Source organism: Leopardus geoffroyi, chromosome C3 (genome assembly GCF_018350155.1).
Source record: "Leopardus geoffroyi isolate Oge1 chromosome C3, O.geoffroyi_Oge1_pat1.0, whole genome shotgun sequence".
In the NCBI taxonomy this organism is placed as follows: Eukaryota; Metazoa; Chordata; class Mammalia; order Carnivora; family Felidae; genus Leopardus; species Leopardus geoffroyi.
This window is the reverse complement of record NC_059338.1, coordinates 51,912,528-51,938,033: the sequence shown is the minus strand read 5'-3', so window position 1 is coordinate 51,938,033 and position 25,506 is coordinate 51,912,528. Positions and strand designations below refer to the sequence as shown.

The 25,506-nt window shown below is 47.2% G+C and overlaps 1 protein-coding gene and 1 long non-coding RNA gene across 2 annotated transcripts in view; one reads left to right on the top strand and one right to left on the bottom strand.

The window, feature by feature from the left end:
* The window catches only part of TNR (tenascin R), a 410,039-nt gene that overhangs the window by 236,483 nt on the left and 148,050 nt on the right, over positions 1-25,506 (bottom strand). The window lies entirely within an intron of this gene.
* LOC123585041 lies at positions 22,680-23,639 on the top strand. Its single transcript, XR_006705866.1, has 2 exons — positions 22,680-22,789; positions 23,441-23,639. It is a non-coding gene; the product is annotated as an uncharacterized LOC123585041 (long non-coding RNA).

Here is a 25,506-nt window from a genome sequence, read left to right as displayed (position 1 = left end):
TGTATCCAGTCCTCTGCCTCCTGCCCAGTCCTAGATCAATTGTTGGACCCCCTGTAAGTTACCTCATTTCTGTTCACAGTTTCTACCGCAAAGCACAGTGCAGAGAAGAGCAATGTGTGGGAGCTGGAGTTCACAGCGACACTCTTCTTGGGGACTTGAGACTCTTGAAGGAAGCTGAAAAGGCTTCCCTGTAATGAAATGGAGGGAGAGCAATTTCACTCTCCTCAGTGTGAACCTAGTGGAGAAGAAAGAGCTTGCCTTCATTTTGATGCTGGGACTAAATGTAAGTTCCTTTTAAAGTTTCCCTTTCTTTTGCCCTGGCTGTTCTGTTCACTTAGGAGTTTTTTTTTTTTTTTTTTTTTTTTTTTTTTTTTTTTTTTTTCAGTAAAAGCCTTCCCTCCTCCCACCCCCCAAGTCTCAATAATTTTCTGCTACTTTCTAGCCAATGACTGCTAAGGAAGGGCTCTTGGCTGGTCAGAAGGAGAGGAAAGCATAGCACTTAAAGAGGAGTCTAGAGAAGTCACAGCAGAAATCTAGTGAACCCTCTCAGGAGCTGGTGGGACATCATTCAAAAAGCTCAGAAGTTGGTGGCTTAATTTCACTTGCCACAGACATTCCATTTTTCTCTTCATTAATCCTAGGCCAACTGTGTTGAACAGGAGAGATAAATGGGTCTGAGGGCATGTCTGCAAGAGTAGTCTCCAACCAGCCCTGCTTCTTCCCGACCCCGCCTGTCCAACCAGCAGATGGCTTTCCCATGCACATGCACACTCACAGCACCCCAAGCTCTGCCCATGAAAGATCCAAAATGCAATCCCCAAATATTCACTAAGGTCGATTCTTGTGCCTGGCTGATGCTGGACAAGCTGTGCATGGCCAGATCTCTGCTTTCAAGCAGCTTACAGGGTAATTGCAGAGACAAGACAGAGACAAATGAAACAAAGAAAACCACTATAAAACCGTATATCACTCAGTGATGAAATTTGTGGTTTTTGCAGTTTTGTTTTGACCAGTACTCACAGGATTGTCATCGATCGATAAAATGCTTGCTGGTGATATCAATATGTCATCAAAATTAATAGCATGCCACGACTGAGTTCCATTTACTCACTCATTCAACAAGTGCTTATTATTATGCACTCATTCTAGCCATGTTTTACATTGTAAAGAACCTTACGGTTTGCAAAACGTTTTCACAAACACCTGCTCATTTGGGGCTCCTGGGTGTCTCAGTGGGTTAAGTGTCCGACTCTTGATTTCAGTCCAGGTCATGATCTCATGGTTCATGAGATGGAGCCCTGCTTTGGGCTTTGCAATGAGAGCACAGAGCCTGCTGGGGATTCTTTCTCTCCCTCACTCTCTGTCTCTCCCCTTTTTGTGCATATGCTTGCTCTCTCTCTCAAAATAAACAAACATTTAAAAAATAAATAAAAACAAACACCGACTCATTTGATGTTGGTTGGTTTACAGGAGATGAACAATGAGGCTCAGAAAGGTTAGGTAGTTCTGCCAAGGCCCCTGGGTTATTAGTTTGGGACCCAATGCTGTAACTTCCTCTGTGATCACGCACCCTCCACCAGCCCACCTTTTTTTTTTTTAATTTTTTTAACATTTATTTATTTTTGAGAGAGAGACAGAGTGTGATTGGGGTAGGGGCAGAGAGAGAGGGAGACACAGAATCTAAAACAGGTTCAGGCTCTGAGATGTCAGCACAGAACCCTATGCGGGGCTCGAACCCATGAACTGAGAGATCATGACTTTAGAGGAAGTTGGATGCCTAACCAACTGAGCCACCCAGGGGCCCCCAGCCCACCTGCATGGGGAGTGACTGTGGCTCGCCATAGGCAAGTTTTTCAGTCCTGACTTTCTGCATCCTCCCCACCCCCATGCCTCACCTTCACTCATGGATAAAAAGGATCTCCTGCAAGTACCAAAAATAGGAACCTTAAGAATTCCCTTTCTCAATTTCGTATAGATCGGCACATGCATTCTCCTGGCGTCTTTCTTCCCAGACTCTCCTGTGTAGGGAAGACCAAGCTGCTGATTTGTGATCTTTGTGAAGGTCTCCAGAGGCCCAGGATGAGCTTTGCAAACTCACCTCAATTTGTCAGGGATGTTTGCACAACTTCCCTCAACCTCCTCACCCCTCCAACCCTGATTAAAATGATGGTTGAGCTGGGGTGGGGAGGAGAAAGAGGCAGGGCCTGGGTTCCTAATGTATGTGGCTGAAAGAGGGAGCTGCTTTCATTGCCATTTGGAGAGGGTGTACATGGGCACGTGTGCATGCGTGTGTGCATGCGCATGCGTGGGCGTGCATAAGGTAGACACGCTGATATGAGTGAGTTTTACAACTTTATTCTGTGCTGTAGCTGACTATACCCTAAAGGACTGGGCTACAAAGACTCACTTAAGATCACTCCCACCACACCCAAATCAGAGAGTCTAATGTCAACACCACTTCAGCTGAGTGTCTTCAGAAGCCAAGTTGCAAAGAGAAGACAGACCCTCAAAGAGAACAATGACATGACAATGGAGTCCAAGAGACAGCATTGCATCTGCTCGTATGTCCTGCAGGAACATCCGTGCTTTCCACTGAAGAGTGCCAATAATGACACACAAACAAGCAAACAAGTGCTCTCGGGTGAATTCAGTGGGAAACCTGATGATGCTCGCAGTCCTAATATAGAAAGTGTCCTCACCCTCTGCAGTGAGGGCTGTGTCGGCACCATGCACACTCCAACTGGACAAGAACAAGTACCATGGCTGCTGCTGTCCTCGGCACCGATGCCAAGGAGCCCATGCCAGGGACAGCAAAATGACACCAGCTTGAACCTCAATTGCCTTATTTGAAATGAAAAGCAGCCACTGTCCATCCATCCACCCATCCATCCACCCATCCATCCACCCATCCATCCATCCATCCACCCATCCATCCATCCACCCATCCATCCATCCATCCACCCATCCATCCATCCATCCACCCATCCATCCATCCACCCATCCATCCATTCAACAAATATTTCTCAAGCACCTTCAGTTAAGCACTGAAGATGCCATAAACAATATAACATTTGCATCGGGAAATATTTAAGTTCTTCAGCAATGGGGACTTCCTTCCTATATTTACTATGAGAAAATCAAATATGAAACCAGAGGGATGTGGGTGCTTTAGTGGCGAATGGGTCCAAGGAGTGTTGCGCTCTGTGTAGAATTGTCGAATCACTGTGTGGCACACATGAGACTAATATAACATTGTATGTCATCTATACCACAATAATTTTTAAGAGTTGAATTAAAAACCAACTCTCACCCCAGTCCTATCAAGAAGAAAATCTCAGAAAATTTCTGAGGGGCATCCTCAAAATTGTGAGGTCATCAAAACCAAAGAAAGGCAGAGAGACTATTGCAACTAAGAGGACCTTAGAGAGAGACAGGATGACCATTTAGTATGTGGGATCACGGAGGGAACAGAAAAAGGAAATTAGGTAAAAACTAAGGAACTCTAAATAAACTGTGAGTCTAAGTTAATAATAAAGTCTCAGTACTGGTTCATTAATTGCAGCAAATGTATCATGCTAGTATAAGATGTTAATAATAGGGGAGGCTGGTTTCAAGTTAGATGGGAACTTTCTGTACTATCTTCTCTATTTTTCTGTAAACTTAAAACTGTCCCAACAAAGTCTATTTTTTTTCAAAGTCTGGGAGGAAAAAAGTACACCAATATTAAAGACTGTTATCTCTGACTTGTTGTAAAGATAGAATAAAATAATGCTTATAATGTGCTTAGCACAAAAGCTGGCATAAAGTGTTCAATAAATGTTAGCTATTATTTTTGAAAAAGAGAGAGAATGGGCCCAAGGAGAGGATATGGGCAGATAGCATGTTTCTAGAAATTCTCCTGGTCTTAGGAATATATAGGAGGGGGATGAACACCTTTGATGTTAGTCACATTAACTAACTGGTCAATCATAATGAACATTATCATTCATTTGTGGTGTTTGTATTTATTCCAAGTAGACAAATGCATGCTGATTGTGGGAAATTTAGAAAAGATAAAAAAAATATTAAATTGGAAGCTATATATATATATATATATATATATATATATATATATAACATCTATGTATTATACATAATAAATATGATGTATACACATATGTAATACATACATATGTGCCAACATCTGAATTTAACCTTTTAATCATTTTATATATTGCCTTCTAGTATGTTTCACTCCATCTTTCCCTCAGAATTTTTTTTTTAATTTTTAATTGCTCAATATATACTCAAAGTGTCCCATGATCACAGTCCAAACCTTTTCAGCCCACCTGTCCTCCTTCGCCATAATTTAGAATTTCCCATGCCACTTCCTCTTTCACCCAGGGAGACATGCCTTAAGAGAAGGAGACTTAATTTTAATGCTGGAATAGCTTAAGTTAAGTTTATTTGGCTGCAAAATACCGATTCATCCTGGAGCCAAATGCAGTTATGTATCATTTTGTTTGCCTTTGCTGGAGGTTTTCAAACAGTCCAGGCTGATCCTTTGATTAGTGTGCCCAAGCCAGCTGCCCACAGAGGCATTTCACACATCCTGTGCTTGTGTAAAAGTTTATAGATGTACACTCAGGTCACTCCTCTCTCCCTCCGACGCTGAATCAGGAGGGAGTAAGTTTGGGTCGCCTGGGATCTGCTCTCTCTTTTGTAGCAGTGGAAAGTCTCTTGGCTCTTACCAGAGTTGGGAGCCCACCTCATCATCAGCACCCCTCCTGCCTTTCCAGGAGGCACGGGGGTTAGCTATGGAGCCGCCACTACAGGGGTAACAGGAGAGAGCAGGCTGGGAGCTGGGTAATAAAGATCTTTTCTGGGATTTTCTGGAGGGAGAAGGCCTGGCTCACCTAAGCAAAGTAAGATGGAAAGAAGTAACTGGAGAGTGGCTTGTCACACCCACCCAGCCTGACAGCCCGACAGGTGAGTTAGCAAATGCTACATTGTAAGGAATTACTAAAGCTATTTTCTACAAAGTGGGCAAAGACTCTGGGATTAATGACTGTACGGCGTGATAGATGTTGTTAAAGAAGGCCATAAATTACCAGCCATAAACCTGGCAAAGCTTATCTGATTGTATGATGCAGTCTGGGGCGCTGGCAGATTCCCAGCACAGGCTGGGGGCAGCGCGCTGGGGGAGGGCTTAATGCAGAAGCTGGCAATGCATACCACTGGCCGGAGGGTACAGATGGTGAGCTTGGCAGACATCCAACCTTGGAGGCTGTGGACCAGGGCTGCTGGACCCGCTCTGCCTTCTCAGAGCTACAGTCCTTGGTCAGAGATGCTGGAAAAGCCCACACAGACTTGGGCAGGATCGGTGGGAGACCCCAGCCTTATTCCGTATCCTGGCTGTGGGAGAAGCGACCGAGGAGGCCCATCCCTGGACAGCAGTCGTGGGATCGAGTCCCGGTTGGTTTTCACCTCAAGCCTTGAAGAGGAAGATGAGGGATGGAGGTGGAGGGGTGAAGGGAGGACCTGGAATGATTTCTGCTCCCAGCTTCCCCTGCCAGGTCTCTCAAACTGGGTCAAGTATATCTAAAACTGTGTCCGTGACAAGGACACTCCAGCCATGACCGTGGCCTCAAATGCCGGCCAGTCTGCAGCCAGACCCCAGTCCCGTTCTCAGGCTCCTGACTCAGGGCACACCTTCACCCCATCCTCTCCTCCTATCTGCCACTGTGGTTTTGCAGAAAGGGATAAGGGGGGCGGGGAATAAAGAAAGAGAGGAGAGGGTGAAAAGAGAAGAGAGGAGAGGAAGAAAAAATGGGAGTAGGAGCCACTCTCAGTAGGAAGCAGACAAAGCTGCCCCAGATGGCACCACCACCTCCCAGATCTTTGCCCCCAATCCCCACAATCCATCCTACATCAAACACAACATGGATTAACTACTACTGGGAGGAATACAACAATAGAATATGGAGTCACTTTCTGCCTTCCTCTCCTCCAGTGTTAGCTTTTATATACACACACACCCTCATGCACACACAAACTTTTATATGTGTACTTTTCAAAGTGTCTACTCACCAAATAATGGCAAACAGTCTCAACAGATAATGGTGTCCCCCTCTCTTGCCTCTCCTCTGGTGCAGAGGGGATAGACCTAAGCTACACTGTAAGGGCTGCAAGGCAGCGAAGACATGGCCGCCTCCCATCAAGGGCTTGTGGTCTGCAGAGTTGCAGAAGGCAGATTTGAGGCCAATAAAACACATAGGTCAGTTATGCATCAAGATTAAAGGTCAGAGCCAAAGCCAGCCATCAACCCAAGTATTTACTGAGTCTTTATTATGTACCAGGTACTGTGTCAGCCACTGGGGATTCAGAACAGATGTATGTATGTAGCGCATACATTTCTCATGGGACTTAGTGACTAAGACTTTACAGAAGGCACTGGCACTCTTCACCAAATATTCTAGTTCTCTGCCTTCTGGACACAGGGTAGGATTGCCCTTGCTGGCCCCTTTAGTTTGGCAGGACTGGGTGAGTTGGGAGTGGAAGTGATCTCTGTCAGGAGAAAGCTTTATTTCATTGCTGATGTGAGGTCTTCCCATGCAGCGTTCAAGCTGGTGGTCGCTCCATCAGCCCGGGTCTCCAAGTGTCTACAAGGAGCAGTCTGCTGAATGACTACAGTGGACATGTAGCATGAACAAGAAATAAACTTTTGTTGTTTTAAGCTACTGAGATTTGGGGGTCATTTATTGCTTTGGCATTACTGAGCCTCTCCTGGCTGATATCCTCCTACCGGCAACCAATGCTTTTATTAAAAATCTACTCTGTGCTTAAAGTGATGGCTGACTTCATCACGCACATAACTTAGCTGCCCGAGCAGGCTGTGAGCAGCTGAGGGTAGAGACTGTGACCAATGCACAGTGCCCAGCACTGGGCCTGGCGCACAGCGGATTCCAGAATGGAAGCCAACAATCACCTCAGTTGCTGATGGGGACACATCAGTCAGGACGGGCTAGCTTATGGGACGGAGGTTAAGCACGAACAAAACTCGAAAGAGAGAGGATGCCACAGCCTGGGTGGTGAGTGAAGATTTTGGACTTGACTTGGCCTTTAGGGCTACATCAAGCTCAGCGAGGTGGACATAAGTGCATAGATGGTTCTGGTCAGAAGAGGACCTGTACCACGGTGCACAGGAGGGCTATGTGAGACGTGGCCCAGGGCAGTCGTTGTAAATAGATGCCCCATGGGAGCAGTGAGAACACTGGGCTGTGGGGAGGAGCTGCTGAACTGAGGTGCCGGGAGAATGTAATGCAGGCTGGAGGTCAGAGGAAGGAGGGGCTGGCCTGCCTGCACGAGGGAGGCTGCTACCAGAGGCATCCTCATTTGGGGAGCCTCCTCTCCAGCCAGCAGCCGTTTTCCCTCTCATTCCCTGCAGATGGTAATAACCTGTCACCAGAGCAAATAAAGTCTGATTTACATGAAATTTAATGCTAACCATTTCCCTTTATTCCCCGGCACTGCAGTGGTGGGGCGGCCATGCTGGCCCGGCCCAGTCTGCTGTGTGCTGCAGCAGGATTTCACCCGACGCGAGTTTCCAGAGATAGCTTTTCTGTGACAGGGTCTGTCACCCTGGGCAGGGGCAACACCCCACCTGGTTTCCCTGAAAAAGATGCAAAGTCCGGTGGAGAGAGCCAGAGGGGAAAGTGCAGCTGGAGATTCACCCAGCTTCCCACGCTCAGTCTCACAGTGCCCGCGACAGCGGTCTGAGTCCCATAAAGCGGCATCCGTGTCACCATTACACATGCCATTGGCATCGTCATTACACTGCCAGCGATTAGACACACTCCTTGAGCACCAGCCATGACCGTGCTAGACACAGCAGCTACAAAGGCATGGCCACTGCCCCCCACTGGAGTTTGCAGGTAGCAGAGTCAGATGCTCACAGAGGGGTGCCATCTTTCTCTACCCTCATCACCGCCTGGAGTGTGTGAATACTCCATGAAGTTTCTTTCCTGTCCTTTGCTAATGATGATTTTCCACTTAGAATGTCTGCATAAACCCTACCTATTCTTCTAGGCCCAGTTTAGATGCCACCTTTTCCAGGAGGCCTTCCTCACCCCTCCATACCAGGATGTCTGCCTCTTCCCTCTGTGCTCCTAATTCATATTAATTACCTTTATTTCTGTGCTGATCACCTTCTACTCTGTAGGTTATAATGGACAGGCATGTGTTTTTCCACCACCAGACTCTAAAATCATGAGGGACCGGTATAAAACCCTAATAATTAGCTTAAGAAAGGACATCCATTCTTTCTCATGCATGTCCCCTGGGGGTCATCTCCCCACACGGAAAGGTATGTGCAAGGACCCTGTGTTATTCTAATTTGGCAGGGACAAGAAGTTCATGCAGAGGAAGGGTGGACAATGTACAAAAGATATAGGTTGGGGTGGGGGGAGGGGGTGTTGAATATCCGGCTTGGAAGTTTTGATTCAACTCTAGAGGCAAGAGGAAGCCCGGGCATAATTGGAGGCAACTCCTTCCAGGGAGTTCACTAACGTCCCCTACACTTTGCCTGGGAGCTCTGTTTCTTTGTTGCTTTTCTCTGTCTTTGGGATTCCGGGTTTAGAAGTTCACCCCATCTGGGAGTATAGCCATTTTTTTTTCTTGACCAGTGGCCTGAAGGTTCACTTGTGTCCATCCTATCCCATGGCAGTTCCATTGCAGGGCTCTCCCTCTTGCTAAATAACAGAGGACACTCAGCTGCCCTCTATTATTGAGACAAGACCATCTTGGAATCCTGGGTAGGTTTCCTTTGGTCTTTATCAGGCATCTGACACCGCCCTGCGTGGTCGGTGGCTGATGGGGCTGAGACCAGGTGAGGGTGTGGGGCCGGGGCCCGCAGCCATCACACTGGCTCTCCCCATTGCAGGGAACAATGCCTCTGTGCACATTATCATTGCTGTGGGGAATCTTTGGCAGAGCACCATTCCATAGAGTGGCCTCTCTTGCACTGTAGCTTGACTATCAGCCACAGCAGAGAAGCACCAGGAGGGAAATCTACTGCCCCAAATGCAATATCCCAGAGCCTATGAGAAATGAGGTCTACATTTTTCTGCAGGGGGAGATTATCCGTGCCATTGCTCATGCAGATAACTAAGATTAGGTTGTCAATATTCCACATATTAACTGTGGGAGCCGGTTTCTTCACCTCCCTGAGCCTCGGCTTCCTCCTCTAATATGAGGGGAAATTGCCTTGAAAAGTTGTGGAAAGCAGGAAACAAAGACCTAGCTCAGGCCTGACTCGACTCATGCTGGATGATGCTCAGGAGCATTAGCTCTGGTCACTACTAGTAGGAGATGGAGGGAATCTATGGGCACGTGGTAGTGGGTGTCCTACTGAGCAAGCTTTGCCCACAGGGGAGTTCGAGTCAGGGGGGCTCACTCATCAAGTGCAGGAAGGGGGTAGGGATGAGGCAGGAGGGCTTGCCAGAGGAACGTGGGGTGGACTCTGATGAAAGTGGGAGACAGAGAGGGAAGGGCGAGGCCATTTAACTAGATAGATGACCAGCTAATAAGAAGAAGAATCGCACTGAAGAAAGTAAACAAAGATTGATAAAAACAGATTAGGGGGGTAGGGGCTGGGCAGGGCAGGGGATATAAATAGACCAGAATATCAACAAGCTAGACCTGTGGATGGAAAGTGGTCATAAAATAGAATAGACAGAAAATATCAACAGTGTAAGTAGCCCGATGAATAGAATATGAAAATGACACAGGCAGGTAGGCAGGAAGCATCACTTTGGGAGAAAAGCGATGAATGAGGAGAGGGAGAAGGCATCCAGGCAGGAGCTGGTGGGGCTGAGGAGGGGGGACCCTGGCCACCACCAGACCTCGCCTTGCTGCCTCCAGCTCTGTGCTCTGGCCCCTAACGGCCCCGGTGATGTGGCTTAATGAAGAGATCCCTGGAGCTGAACTAGAATTAAAACAAATGGAAATCCTGTCGGGATTTTCTCACCTTTACTGCACTTGCCATTGAGAGGAATTTAAAAGAGAGCCAGCCTGGCAATTACTGTGTCATCTTGTGGCTGAGAGGACTCTGATGCCAGGCCAGGTGGCAGGGCTGTGCCCACCCCAAGAGAGTTGGGCTGTCTCTGGGCAGAAGCCCCTTCCTCTCCCACCAGGGACCGCTGCTGTCATCTGACGCCCTGGCTCAGCTCACCCCAAAGTCAGGTGCTCTTTGCCTTTACCATGGTGGTACCACCAAGTGTCAAGAAGTTTTTCTGAGCTTTATCGATATAACACTCTCTCAGCTAAGCAAAATAACTGACTCAGAGCCCTTCATCATTTCCTAGCATAAGTCCTGTTTATTCAGAGTAAAGGATGAAGGGAATCTTCCCTCCCTCCCTCCATCTAGTCCTTCCTTCCTGTCTGCCTGCCTGCCTGCCTACATTTAAGATTTATGAAGCACATAGCCATTATTCTGTAACACGAGGCATTATATTAGGGCTACGGGAGGGTTCCAGGCTGTAGGGATGACGGGAATTCAAAGGCAAGCAGGGTGGGCTTTGAGGGGGCTTGAGGGATGGGCCAGTTCAGTAAGGGGATGGGGTGCAAGGCATTCCAGGTGGAGGTGAAGGCCTGAGCCAGGAAACACACAGTGTGTTTGGGCAACTCCAAATAGACCGTGTGGCAGGAGGAAAGGATTCAGGGAGGAGAGTGGTAGAGAGTGGTTTGGCTCAGTGAGGTGTCAGGGTCAGGAATGTGAACTTTACCAGCATCAGTGATAACACATTGAGGGTTCTGAGGGGGTAGAAACAAAGCCAGAGTTGGGGCGATGATGGCTAAAATGATGGGGAGGACACGGGGGGTGGAGACAGGGAGGCCGCTTCAGGGGTCCACCTGGAAATAGAGAGCCACCATCAGGGGCAACACTGCCCATGCTTCCTTCTCTCCAACAGCACCTCTGAGCCCTCTTCATTCCAACACTTCTTTCTCCTTGGGATGCCCAACTTGTATCCTTGTCCCCTGCAAGCCCTGCCTTTTATTCTTCCACTCCTTTCCCGCCCCCTCCTTTCCGCCTCCATGGGGCAGCTTCAGTTTTTAAGGAGTATATTGGCCCTCACAGCAACTCAAACACATCAGAGATCCCTTAAAAGATGCTGAGGTCACGAGACGCCTGGGTAGCTCAGTCGGTTAAGCACCGACTTGGGTTCAGGTCATAATCTCGTGGTTTGTGAGTTCGAGCCCTGTGTCAGGGGCTCTGTGCTGATAGCTCAAAGCCTGGAGCCTTCTTCAGATTCTGTGTCTCCCTCTGTCTCTCTGCCCCTCCCCTGCTGGTGCTCTGTCTCCCTCTCTCTTAAAAAAAAAAAAAAAAAAAAAAAAAAAAAAAAAAAAAAAAAGATGCTGAGGTCACAACAGTCTAAGCAAAGGAAAAACTAAGATGAGAACCCCACCATGAAGACCATCACCTGCAGAGATGACCCCAAGAACCCCACCATCTGACATCTACACATTGATTCAGGGACACAGCTTCTGGGGGAGACGCAGGGAGGTGGCTCCAGCAGCTGATGCGAGACAACTTCATGCTTTTATGCGAGGCGTGGCCAATTATTTTGACAATTCTGTCTTGCCGTGTCAGTTAAATGTTTTGTTCTGCACAACCTAACTTCACCCCAAACAGAGCAGGGGCAGGAGAACCAGGCTACCTTCTCTGTCTGCCTCTCCACACCTGCCACGGTGACGCACAGGGGGTGAGAGCGCAGAAATACCATTTGAATAAATGAACGAAGCCCAACACTTATACCTGGGGGGTACCTATCTGCATATGAAACGTGATTAACTTTTTACAGAGATCCAAGGGAGGACTGTCATTCAAAGTAATGCCTTTGCTGATTCTCCCACCGCTCAAAATATCCTTTGAACTTCTCTTAGAATTATCTTCAGAACTAGCTAACGAGCCACACAAGACTAGCCGTCTTATTACATTATAATAACCCTGTGCACACGGAATAAGCCTTCCCTTCTTCAACAACTTGCAGCAAAGGAAAGCTAGTGGGACTCTTTTTGCCCCCTTTCAAAGAAGCCCTTTTGTCACTGATTTTCTTTTGACCTTCAAGATGGTCTATGGTGTTTATTTTCACCAGATTGGATTTGCATAAAGGGAGGAGGGGAGATGCATGAGTGACTATGTTCCTGTGTGTTTGGGGTCCATACAAGGAGAGCTTGCGTGGTTCCACCGCCCCCCCCACCACAGTGTGCCATGTGTCTCTATTTGCCCCAACAGCTTTTTGAATTCTCACTACTGTCTTTCGAAGGCAAGGTGTGGAGCTTCTGTGTATTCTAACAGAAAGAACGGTGTGTTTCAAGTCTTCAGGAGGTCTCTGCTTTGAAAACAAACACAGAGCTGAAAGGTGCACAGTTGTGATTGACGGTAAGTAAGTTTTCCTCCCAGGTTTCCAAGTGGGAATCCTGCCAGTCTAGCCATCAGGATGGAAAGCTCAGTGGAGCAAGTGTGAGCTGACAGCTGCTTTTTAAAAATTCACAGAAATGTCTGCATGGTGTTGGGGCTGACCCAGGCTTTGCCGAGCTTGCTGCCACTGTGGTTGTGTCACCTGGAACTGGAGATGGGGCCCCTCGTCCTCGCCATCTGGCTGTGGCTGTGCGGGGCCTCCTCCTGCCGACCAAGGGCCTTGTGATGGTGTGCCGTGGACACATCAAGAAGCAGCCTCCACTGTAATCCGCACACCCCCAGATGGGGGTTCATCTGAGCGGAGAACCGATCTTCCCTTGGCAAGCGGGCTGAAGGCTCTTGGCAAAGAAACTGAGTTCCAGCTCATCAGAAATTCTGTCTTCGGCAGCCACGAGCAGATGGATTGGGGCTTCTTGGGGTCAAGGCTTTGCGCTCCAAACTGAATATTTATAGTTGAAAAACAACATGTAGTTTGGGAAGAGTAAGGAAACCTCGTGGCAGCATGGGGTGGTAGAGAGAAAAGGTAGGAGTGCTCATCTCCACTCGGGGCTCCTTGCCTTGGCTTCACGGCAATGAAGTGTTGGAGTCTTTGGGGCAATTTTTCTTACCTTTCTAGGGTTCCGTTTCTGCATTTGTAAAATGACAGAGATTGGACAAGGTGATCAGGTAATAGTGTTGGTGGCAGGAGTAAAGTGACATGTTTTCTGCTAATAAAGAAAAATGAAGCTCAGGGACAACTCACTATAATTCCATCATGTTCTAGCTGCAGACCATCTTGGGCTAATCTATCTATATTCACATTCTGGGGACTGACAGCACATGTTTCAAATGCGAGGAGCCAGAATTAGAGATCTTGTCTCTGGCCCTGGACGAGAGCAAAACCAATCAGCTCCTACAGGTCAGAGCCTAGAACTCATGAAAATGACTTCCACCAAATCGGCTTACAAATTCCGGGTGGTGCCCAGAAATGTTCCTCTTCTTGGCAGCAAAATCTCAAAGCGAAAATAAAATTAGAGCAGTATTCTAAAATATTACCTCATGAATTTTCCTTTCGACCCTACAAGTCTCTCCCCTTTAAAACCAGACTAGCAAGCTACAACTAATGGCCCCAGGTCACCAAAGAACCTCTGGAGAACCAGGACTTGGATTCTTGACCTTGAGTCCCGAAAGCCAGGGCTTGCTATTGCAAACAATGGCACCAGAGCTATTGTTGCATTATTGTTTTAATACCAACAGTGGAGGTTTGACTATCGAGTGCAAGGGCTAGAGGACTCAAGCAAGGAATTCATACCTCAGTCCAGAGAAAGGGGGGGAGGGGTGGATGCCTGAGGCAGTAAGAGGCAGTTTCCCCCTCATACAGGGAGGAGGTAAGAATGTTCTGAGCTTTGGAAGGTGGTGCTGAAGAAGTGAAGGGGAGTGCAAAGGTTTCTGTGTGAATGTGGACTGCACCCTGGGCTCCACCTTGAGGTTGAGACTCTGGGAACCCCACAGAGTGGGAAGAGAAGCCTTAGCCATGCTTCTTGCCTGACCCACTGGGCACAGAGCCCCACGCCACTGTGGGGGTGCATTGTTCACATGAAAGGGTGGCAGGATATATGTGGGCAGTGAGAGGTTCTGAGGAAATTGCCCCTCCCACTCCCACCCCCACCCCCCCAGTGGGGCTCAGCTGGCTCCCAAAGGGCCAGCAGGTCGTCTGTGCCTGAGTAGAACATAGAAGGACCAGAGAGTCAGGAGGTCCTGCCAGAGCGGCCAGGAGCAGGAAAACCCAGGCAGGGGGCTGAGCTGGCAGGGGAGCCTCAGAAAGTCACATTGTCTGTGAGAGGTGGAGGGAGCTGTGCGAGCCTGCTGAGCTGGCCCAGAGCAATAACAAACCTGTCACAAGAGTGGAATGATGCCACGTGGACAAGAGATCCCCTCTTGATGCTAACAGCATACATAGTTCTCACTCCTGCCCACACCAGGGAGCCCAGAGCACCCCCCAAGAGGTGGATCCGAGGAGCCACGTGGGTCAGCACACAGGGAGGACAGTGCATAAAATGGTCAGTGGAGACCATGGCAGTCCAGGGGTCAACGAAGACGGGGCATCAGAGACTTGAGCTGATTCTCAATGGTCAGGAAGAACCAGCTTGTTGCCTTGGTAGAAACAAAGTACCCCTCCCTCATCTATCTGGTCACTCACTCCAGCTCTCTGGAGTGCTCTCTGGCCTCACCACAGTGATGATCAGCCACTGTTCAGGTCCAAAACAGGAAAGGGACATCTCCAGTTGAGAGTTCATGCAAAGATCACAGAATTGATTAATCAGATTCAGACGCATATGTGTACAAGTGAGGTGTGGGATCAACCAGTGTCATAAGAAGTTCTAGGTCAACCTACAACACCATGACACAACAAAGAAGCCAGGAGGAGTGTGGGGGGATCCCGCCCGAGTCTGCAAGACATAGGCTATCTCTAAATGCCAGCTGTGTGACCTGAACACATTTCTTGTCCTCCTGAGGCTCAACGACCTCATCTGTAAAACAAGATGATAAAATACAAATCTTAAAGGGTGAGGTAAAGGGTTAAATCATGTCCCCCGAAAAGGTATGTTGAAGTCTAACCCAAGCACATGAGAATGTGGCTGTATTTAGAAATAAGACCCTTGCAGAGATAGTCAAACTAAAATAAAGTCCTCAGGGTGGATCCTAATCCAGTATGACTGGTGTCCTTATGAAAAGGGAAAATGTGTACATAAGGCAAGCATGGATAGAGGGAAGACAATGGGAGGACACAGGGAGAAGGCAGCCGGGTTCCTGGGGTGCTGCACCCACAAGCCAAGGGCTGCCAGGGAATGCTGACCAATACCAGAAGCTAAAAGAGGCAAAAGATTCTCCACCAGGAGTGCCTGGGTGGCTCAGACAGTTAAGCATCCGACTCTCGATTTCAGCTCAGGTCACGATCTCACAGTTTGTGAGTCCGAGCCCAGCATCGCGCTCTACGCTGACAGTGCGGAGCCCGCTTGGGATTCTCTCTCTCCCTCTCTCTGTGCCCCTCTTCCACTTGTGCACGTGCACTTTCTCTCTCAAAATAATAAACATTAAAAAAAATCTTTTAAGAAGGATTCTCTGCCAGAGATGTCAGAGCCCGGGCCTGATGACACCCTGATTTTGAACTTCTGGCTTCCAGAACTTGAGACAGTAGTTTGTGTAGTTGCAAGCCATCCAGTTTTTGGTACTTTTTAGGACAGCTCTAGGAAGCTATTACAGGCAGGTTGCAAAGTTTGAGTGCACGATATGTGGAACGTGTGGCCATAGCCGACTCTGAAAACCTGAAAGTTACAATAATAAATACTTGCTATTTTATGCTCAGATCCCTTTATGACCCTGGACACAGGGGCCCAGGATCTTCTGGTTCACAGACAACCTTGGTTCGTAAGAACATTTTCACTCCTACAACAATTAGAACAATAATAACAAAAAGAAGTTCTCAACATACTTTCTAGCCTACGGCCTCATTTTTTTTTTTTTTTTTAAGACTGGCTTAATTTATTCTAGGCTTTGGGGCTTGGGCTAATTAGTACAGCTGAATATATATTAGCTGCAAATGAACTTTCCTGCCTCTCCCACCCAGCCGTCAGCACAGGGCCCCAGTTGCAGATGCTTTGAAATCTCCACAACCACAAAGCAGAAAGCCGGATGGCAGTGTGCCTGTGCGTGTCCTCAGCTTGCTGGCTACCTTCAGCTGCCTCCCCCTGGGTCGTGTGGACAAAAGCAAACATAAACATGAGTGTTAACGATGTGCAGGCATGTTCCGAGGACTTTACCCACGTCAACCCATTTCATCCTCTGAACAAAAATGGCAAAGCAGGAGCAGTTATTCACATTTTACAGACTGAGAAAGAGAGATGCACAGGAGCTGGGGAAGGTTAAGTAATTTGCCTGAGCTCAAACAACTAATAAATATAGAACCAGGACTGGATTTCAGCTCCTCAAACCAAAGCACTAAGCCATGTTACTGTCATTTATTGCAAAAGTGGCTTCTGAAATGGCTCTGAAACAAAATTTAAAATGTGAGGGAAAATGTTGAGTGACTGTATGTCACCATGTGCCAAGAATATTGCACAACATCATTTTGTTAATTCTCATAATAGCCTAAAAACAAAACTACCATTATTCTCATTTTATGGATGAGAAAGCTGAGGCAGAGAGAAGTGAAATAACTTAGGTGAGGTCCTACAGATCTTATCTTAGAGCTGGGATTTAGACTTACATTTGGCGAATCCAAAGACCATGCCCTTCTCACCCAGTCAGCCTGGCTCAAAAGACAGGGGAGACTGTCAATGTCATGTATTATAACCTCTTACCTACCCAGACAAAAAGTGCCTGCAGAAAAATCTGGTAAATGGTAGTCCTCAAGTATCTCCAGTTGCTAAAACAATCTATTCCCACCTGGACAAGCTATTTCTCTCTTCCTCCTTCCCTCCTTTCTTCCTTCCCTCCCTCTCAAACTCCCTCCCTCCCTGTCATTCATGAATAGTCTAGAACAGTGTTTCCTAACATTTTCTGTATCATGGCATACAAGAAATAGTTTTGCCACATATGGCCAGACAGTCTAAGCTATTCAGCTCCAGCAGTGGGGATGTCCTAAGTGCTGAGGTGTGCAAAACCTGGGGCACACCTGTAACTCACCTGGAGGCCATAGTTAAGAAGCTTTGGTCTGGGAGAGGAAACCCCCTAAATGATGGGTGAATGTTAATACAGTATTGTGTGTCCTACAATGACAATAAGGGACTGGGAGATCACGGGAGGGATACTGAGCCAATCTTAGGTCATCAAGGAAGCCCTTAAGGAAGAGGGACATCCTAGGCTATCATCTGTAGGAGGGGTTGATTTAAGCCTGGGAAAGAGATGGCTGCTGGGTAGGAGGACATGTACGGCTAGAGGAATCCCATTTAGAGTATTGGTGCTCCATACACACCTTGTATTATCTCGCTTTTGTTTTTTCTATCTCCTTCTCTGATCTGGAATGCTTTCCTTATTCTTACCTTGTTATTCTTCCCTGGCTGGTATTTTCAGCCTATAAATAGCCCCCACAAATGGCCCTGCTTAGTCAATCTAAGATGGAAACAGTGGTCAACATCTTTATTAGAGTATGTTGCAGAGGCTTTGGTGTGAAGAGTCACAAAGCCACTGGTTGATGGTCATGTCGCTCTGTGATTGGAATGGTCTTTAAACCTCGTGGCTAAGACAAGGAGAAGCCACTCTGAAATCATTGCTGGCAATGAGACGAGAGCTCTGGGGATCAATAACCACCAGGGTACAGCAGTTCCTTCCTTATGTACCAAATTTGCCTTAAATAATGAAACACCAGCAACAGTCCATCAGTATTCTACAGCTCTGTGGGAAGTGATTTCATATACAGCTCTTTATTTTCTCAAACATTTTATTCTGACATTTATTTTACAACCAAATACCAAAGACTTATTTCTCTACAAAGCCTGCATTACACCGACATGATTTTTCCTTCAAGAAAACGTACCCATAAACAAATCATTGAATGAAAAAAGGAAATGCTCTGTGTCCTGGCACCGCTTGGCAGATTGCCACAAAAACTCCAGCTCACAAAAGTTGCTGGCCTAGAACATGTCTAGCATTTGGTAGGTACTGATTCTTAATGAAGAACTGCTAACTTAATTGAACTAAGAAAAGCATGATAATGGGGTGCCTCAGTTGGTTGAGCGTCCGACTTCAGCTCAGGTCATGATCTCACGGTTCGTGGTTGAGCCCTGTGTTGGGCTCTGTGCTGACAGCTCGGAATCTGGAGCCTGCTTCAGATTCTGTGTCTCCCTCTCTCTCTGCCCCTCCCCCACTCGTGCTTCATCTCTCTCAAAAGTAAATAATAAACATTAAAAATTTAAAAAGAGAGAGAGAAGCATGATAACAAGAAAGTGAGCTCTGGGCTCCAATGGACTTGGGTTGGAATCCCAATTCTCCACTGGTCTAGTTGAGTGAACTTGAGTGAATGGCTGAATTTCATTTAGCCTCAGATGTCTCCTTTGTAAAACTGGGGCAAAACCACGTGGCTCATAGATGAAGAGTATATGGAATAATGTACCCAAGTGTCTAGCTCAGAATTATGAATGAAAGATACTCAAACAATAGTACTCTTCCCTTCTTCCTTCAAATTTGTTGATCAACCAAGCTGCGTAGTACACGCCAATAGATTATTGGCCAATCAGAGCAAGAATCGAGCAAACTTCTGTACCCTGGGTCAAAAGATGGAGTCTTGAAAACAATAATTTTTCAAAAGCTGCGCAGGTGATTATAGTGTGCAGCAGGGTTGAAAAGCACTGAACTAGAAAAATGAAACTGTTCTGCTCTATTCTGGTCTGCTGCTGTGCAGGACGTGGCATTCCATTCTGGTGCATGTCCAGTAAAAGAGGAAATAGGGAGGGCCACCTGCACAGTGAAATGCACACCAGAATGACAAGAGCTCAAGGGCCAGGTTGATTAGCTCAACCAATTGAAGATGAGGAGGAGCCAGTGGCCACTCTCTTCAAATATTTGAAGGGTTATTCTATAAAGACAGATTAGGCTTGTCCTACATGATCCAAAAATGTCAATCACTATGAATCAGGGGTTCAAATCATCTATGACCAAAGGCAGTGAGTTCACAGTCACTGGAGGAATTCAAGAAGACATTGCACGACCACTTGATGGGGATGGGAAGGAAGGGATTCAAGCATTGAATAAGTCATTGGACTAGATCTTAGTAACCTCTCTCAAAACTTGTGGCAATGGCAGTGTGATTAATTTTGAGTGAGTTCTTGAAACAAAGGCACTTATACCACAGAAGGATGAAGAAATTCAAGTCATCATTCTCTGTGTGTCTCTACCTTGGACCCTCCTAGTCCACAGGCTTTGGGGACATATCCTTTGCACACAGCTAGAGCACATGTGTCACTCTTGAAGGTTGCAGCTAACAGATTGTATCACATAGTATGGCTGGTAGGATTATTAAATCATCTAGACCAGTGTTTTACATCATTTTTTTTTATAAGCAGTGGGAACTCTCCCTGTTTCTAAAAACAAATCCTGCATGGGAATCTAATAAGTGATGGAAATCAGGATGCTCTGGATAAAACAGGGGAGCTTCACAATTCTATCTGTGGCCCCTAAGAGAGCCTCTTATAGCCCTAAGGTCTCATAGTACAGGGTTTAAAAACCATAATCTTGCAGATTAACCCCTTCTTTTTACACACGAATAATCTGAAGCTCAGAATGGCTAAATAACATGGTCAGGGTCACACAGCTAGTCAGAGCAGAGCTGGGCCCAAACGAAGCTCTTCATCCTGGGCCCGGTGCCTTTCCAAATATCCCACATGAACGCCTTCAACTAAGGACAAGAGTGGCTTCGGACCTGGCTGTAGGGTCAGTTCTTGGGCATTTATCTATGACAACAATGATATGTAAAAGACCCCAAAAAACTAATTTCAACTCAAAACGTCAACTTTCCCCCCAGGGGTACACATTCTGCGTTGCTGGTGGTGGACGTGGATTTACTCTAACATCCAGTTTCTTACTCAGTGTCTGTCCCCAGTGATCAAAGCCTTCTGTTTGCAAAGTGACCATCTGGGGGTGGGGATGGAGGTAGCTCTTTGTCTTTACACCCAAACCATGGATGGGTCTCAAGTCTTTGACCTACGGCAAGGTGCTTGGACTAACCGAGCAAGATACATGCAGCTGACTGGAGTTGGGCCATTGTTTTGCGTGTCTCCCTCTTCTCTCAACTTGGGAAAGGGTTCTGATTGCACCACAGGCAGAAAATAGAATGAAAAAGGATCTGGAAAGCACACAAGGATAATTCTCACCATAAATACTAAAACTTTGGGTAACTGGCAGTTCAATCTGCAAAGTTTTTCCAACTATTCACTTGCTTTTTCACCCAAATAAAGACAAATCAGTATTTTCGAATTTTCCTTTTGCCTCAGGCTCCAGTATGATTCAACACGATACTCTTATTGATTCCATCTTTATTTAAAATGTAGATGTTTCATGGGGCACCTCGGTGGCTCAGTCGGTTAAGTGTCGACTTTGGCTCAGGCCATAATCTCACGGCTTGTGAGTTCAAGCCCTGCATTGGGCTCTGTGCTGACAGCTCAGAGCCTGGAGTCTGCTTTGGACTCTGTGTCTCCCTCATTCTCTGCCCCTCCCCTGCTCATACTCTGTCTCTTCCTCAAAATAAACATTTAAAAAAAGATTAAAATGTAAATGTTTTGTTCATCTCAGATTCTTTTGCATTAATTTTGATTTTTAAACACATTGCATTAAATATTATCTATTTTCATTACTGAGAGTTTTGGCACCACCCACCCTTAAGTTCTGCTCCCTAGGCAAGCACCTCACTCACCTCCCACTAGTCCCATCCAGACATTGGTAAAAGCACGAGGGCACAAAATATAAAGAAGATATGTGTCTATTTTCAAGTAGTTCTCAGGCTAGTTGGGAAAGACAGGTAAACAGCTAATTGAAACATAAAAATTTCTGTAATGAAACTATGTGCAAGGGACAGTGTTGGCCTAAGGAAGGACGGATCCACTTTGCTGGGGTGGGGAGTTGGCAATGGGGAGGAGAAGGGCACTCCAGGCTGAAGGAAAAGTGTGCTCACAGAAGGACCGATGCAAAGGCAAGATGAGCCCTTCCTTACAGCTGGCAGGAGTGTGATGTGAAAGCACAGGGAGAATGGCCGAAGGTAGGCTCCGAGAGGCGAGCAGAAGACAGGGCTGCAAATACGGACTGAATACCTTACATGTGCTCAGTGCTCTGTGTGTCCTCACAAAGCATGAGTCATAATCTGCGCTGTGAAAAACTCACTTTAATTGCAGCAGACAGGGCATGTCATAGGGAAAAAGAAAATAAAACCAAGTAACTAACAAGGGGTGCAGGGACAGACATCAAGAGGACAGTGGTTTCAAGGAAGGCACACTCAGTCCCTGTGGACTGTGAGGGGACATAGAGGAGGTAGCCCTTAATTTTAGTGCTAAAGGAGTTCACAAAATCCCAAGACTTCATATCCTCCTCTCTGATGGGATGTGCATGTCTGCATCTCTATGATGTAAGAGCTTCCATTCACTCTTCTTTGTGAATGCAGTCTACAAGCTGACCTAGAAGGAAGAGCCCTCTGCAGCCCTCACTTGGAATGGAGCCAGGCTCCGTTTCCCTGGAACATAATCCCAGCTGACTGTCTTTGCTGGATGAGCACAGCAAAAGGTATAAATAACAGCAGCAATGAACCCCTCCCAAGACTGCTATGGGATTAATAAGCCCTCGAGACCCTGGCACTCCAAGCCCTGCAGAAACTAGTGCTTCAATTGCTATTATGAGCAGCCTCCCAGCCATGGCTCTTTAGCACATGCTGTTAGATAATCTCTCCAGACTATTGCTGGGAGCCATCAATCACCCCGTGCCTGTCTCCTTGCCTGAGGCCTGGGAAGGGAGGGGAAGAGGCTTGGTAAGGACAGTGAGGGGTAGGACATGAAGGGGTCAGGAGACTTTCTCCTCTAGAATAGTGTGAGGATAGAACGCGGGCTTTGGAGTCAGCCAACATGGGTTTAAACTTGGTTTCCCTATCTAGTGTATGCACAGTAATAGGGCTGTTGATAAATACCTCCATTCTTTAACTGGGCACGCAGTAGAACTGGACTTCTCAGCCCCTTTGGAGCCAGGTGTGACCATGTTGCTTTGGCCATGGGTATGAGGGCAAGTGATGTAGAAGAGGGGGTGTAAAAGCTAGTGGAAAATTTACCACGCTCTCTTCCCTTGCTCCCCAACCATAGCAATTGAGGACACATGTGTCAATTTTAATTTAGCCTGGGAGTCTAAGTGACAAGGGTAAGCAGAGACTCCTGCTGACCTCTCTTCAACATGAATGAGAAATGAACCTCTGTTTTGTTAAGCCACTGCGATTTGGGACATTTTTGTTATGCGGCATTACATAGGTGATCCTGACTAGCTCAAGGCAAGTTAAGTTGTTGCACCTGTGGAAGGCTCTGTTTCCTCACTTGCAAAGTGGGGGTCATCATATCTTTCTTATAGAGTTATTGTGAAATCTCTAAGAAATAATTAGTATAAAATCATTATCAAGTACTCAGCCCATTCTAAGTACTTAATCATTGTTAGCTCAGGTGCTGGTTATTATTATTGCCATATTATTATCACCTTCACTATCATACTTCTTTTCTTAGGCTCTACCTGGTCCTGGTTTCTGCAGCTCTTCTCTATCCCAGGTGGAGGCATCTATCCTCCGTGTAGACTGAACCCTGCTCTCAGGTGCTAAGACCAGGTCCATCTGAAGTAGGTTTGGAAGCTGTTCTAATTCAATAGTCTCTGGTGGTACCTAGTTGTCCCTCCCTACAGAACTGTCATTCTGTGCATCAGCTTCAATCACTGGGCTTCTTCCAACTGTGCCTGAAGCCCTGTGCCTCCCCCATGCTCTGCCTCAGAAATGGTAACTGGACGCTTATGTCTGAGGCTGCCGTGGCTACCTTCTTAGTGGTTTACGTTCACAGCTAGCTGTCCCATACGTGCAGCTGGGACCCTGTCCTTGAAACCTGCTGGAGCCATGCTGCCTTCTGGCCTGACATCCTGGTTCAGGCCTCACACCCATAGAGTCCTCACTGTCATGCTCTGGTCATTCTAGGGCTGTGCACTGACCCCTGGCTGCTGATCCCTTGACCGACCGTGGCTGCTGCTTCTTTGCTTTGCTTCCCAGAGTAGCTTTCCTTTCAGCAGCTGTAGCTGTGTCTGTGATCTGCTAACTTTGCCAGAGTGTGACTTGCTCATATTTGCACTTCCAAGGCTTGGCGGGCAGTAAATACTCAGAAGACATTTATCGAATGATGATTGAATGCATGAATGAATGAATGAATGATACAATGGAGTCATTGACCTTAATGCTGGGAATAACATTGAAGCTCATCTAATCTAAGCCCTTCTCTTTTTCAGAATTAAAAACTGAAGTCCGGAACCACATAAGCCCCTTAGAAGCAAAGTGGAATGTGTAACCAGGATCCTGGCCCCAAATTGGCCCAGCCCAGGAAAGACCAGGGGAACACGCATTCTACCCCACCTTCTGCCATGCTCAAGGGCATAAAATCTCTTCATGTTCTCCAAGGCCAAGAGTAAATGTCATCTTCTAAGACTACATGAGAAGTCTTTCTTTTTTTTTTTTTTTAACATAAAACAGAAACAGAAAATAAGGTAGTATGGCAAAAAGGGAACTATGCAAAGAAATACTTTTGTTAATTCTATTTTTCTCAACTCACTAAAGTATACAAAAGGGAAATGTGTTTGAGTAAATAAGGAAGATACTGAGTAGAGGAAGAGGACAGTGCACCTTCCTTTTGTTCCCATGGACTATGCAAGCCCCTGGAGCTGGGGCCGGCCTCCTGGCCTTCACTCTACCTGGGCTGCCCTCCCTGCCTGCCTTCTCCAGCACCCCAGGTCCCACCTTGGGCAAGGCATGAGGGAGTGTCTGGGACATACCAACCGCTCCCTCCGTGCTCATAAAGAACTCCCTCCTCTGAAGCCTGTATGATGGCCCCTGAGCATGTATTGCGGGTACAGTGGGTGAGAATACCGTATACAGTGATCTCACATTCCCTAGTCTTTCTGCCACAAATCCCTGGGCTCCAGTCTCCCCATTCCTGGCCCCAGTTGTCTGCAAGGTAAAGGCAGACTTTGTACTAATACTTCCCCCTGTGTGCCTGGGACATTGTCCATCATGATTCCTGAGATTTGGTTGGAAGAGAAAAGTCCTCAGAAGCACACGGCCTCTGTCTCCTGAGAAAGAGAAGATGAGCAAGAAAGTGAGAGAGAGTGTGCCTGCCTGGGGGCTTTCCTAGCTTCTGTGGGGATGATGAGCTCCGGAACTAGGCTGGAGCAAGGTGGAGTCTCTGGTCCCTTTGAAGGTGCCTTGCTCGGGAAGTGGTCGGGGCATCCATATACCCCAGATGTGGCCTCATTCTGCAGAGATGCTTTCCGCCCACCTGTGCCCCAAATACCTGCTACAGTGGGACTGTCCTCCAGGGCTCAGTGCACCTCCTTGACTCAAGGCAGCCAGTATCTTCCTTCCCCAGTTTGTAATGACAGATAGCTAGGAGTTCCCATACCTCGGGCTGTCTGGGCCAGTGCATGTGTGTATGTTGTTGGCCTGATTATTAATGGCACCCGTTGGATGACACTCCTTGTAGGTAACTGCATCCCAGTGGGAACCTGAGGGGCGCCTGGCTGGAGGAGCTGGTGGCTCTCTCACTTTCCCAGCTGGGGCCGCGCGAGGGGGTCTTTGTGCTCACTCTCTCCCCATCACTCATTTGGGCAGCACTTTCCTGAGGGTCGATCCCCGTTGCCCTTTACATCACTGTTTCCCTTTGCTATTAACCATCATTCAGTGTAGAGCCTCACGGGTATTAGAGATGAGGTGACTGAAGTTCACCAAGGTTAAGTGACTCCTTCAAGGTCCCAGCTCAGGGCTGGAGCCTGACAAGGGCCCAGCCACCCTTTTTCTTGGGCTTAGTGTTCCAGATTGGGGAAGGAGAAGTTGTTAGTTTCAGGCAGGGTGTGATTTTTAAAGCCCCATCTTTTCCTCCCCTCCTGCCTGTTCCTCGAGATGGCCAAACAACCAGTTCTTCAGGGGGAGTATTTACTCTTCTGGTAGCTTCTGGCTGATGTTTAGGGGGTATCTACTCACGTAGGTGCAGGAAGACAGTTCCATGCTGTCCTTGGCCACAGCAGAAAGGAAGCACCTATTCACTGTATCTTTCTGACGGGGCTTCTCCCTTGACACTACCTGTTGAATCTCTTCTAAAGGGTATAGAGAGGGGCAGGATTTCTCTATGGAAGGAATTAAAGGTAGGAATGTGATTGCAAAGCAGCAGGTGTGGGGACTCATCTCGCAGCTTAAAGTATTGGCAGAGAAAGCATTTTGCTGTTACTTAATGTCTATACTTGTGACAGTGGGTGGAGGATGCTGCTGGCGGTCATGGCCGAGCTCAAGTCAGCTCCCCACCCTC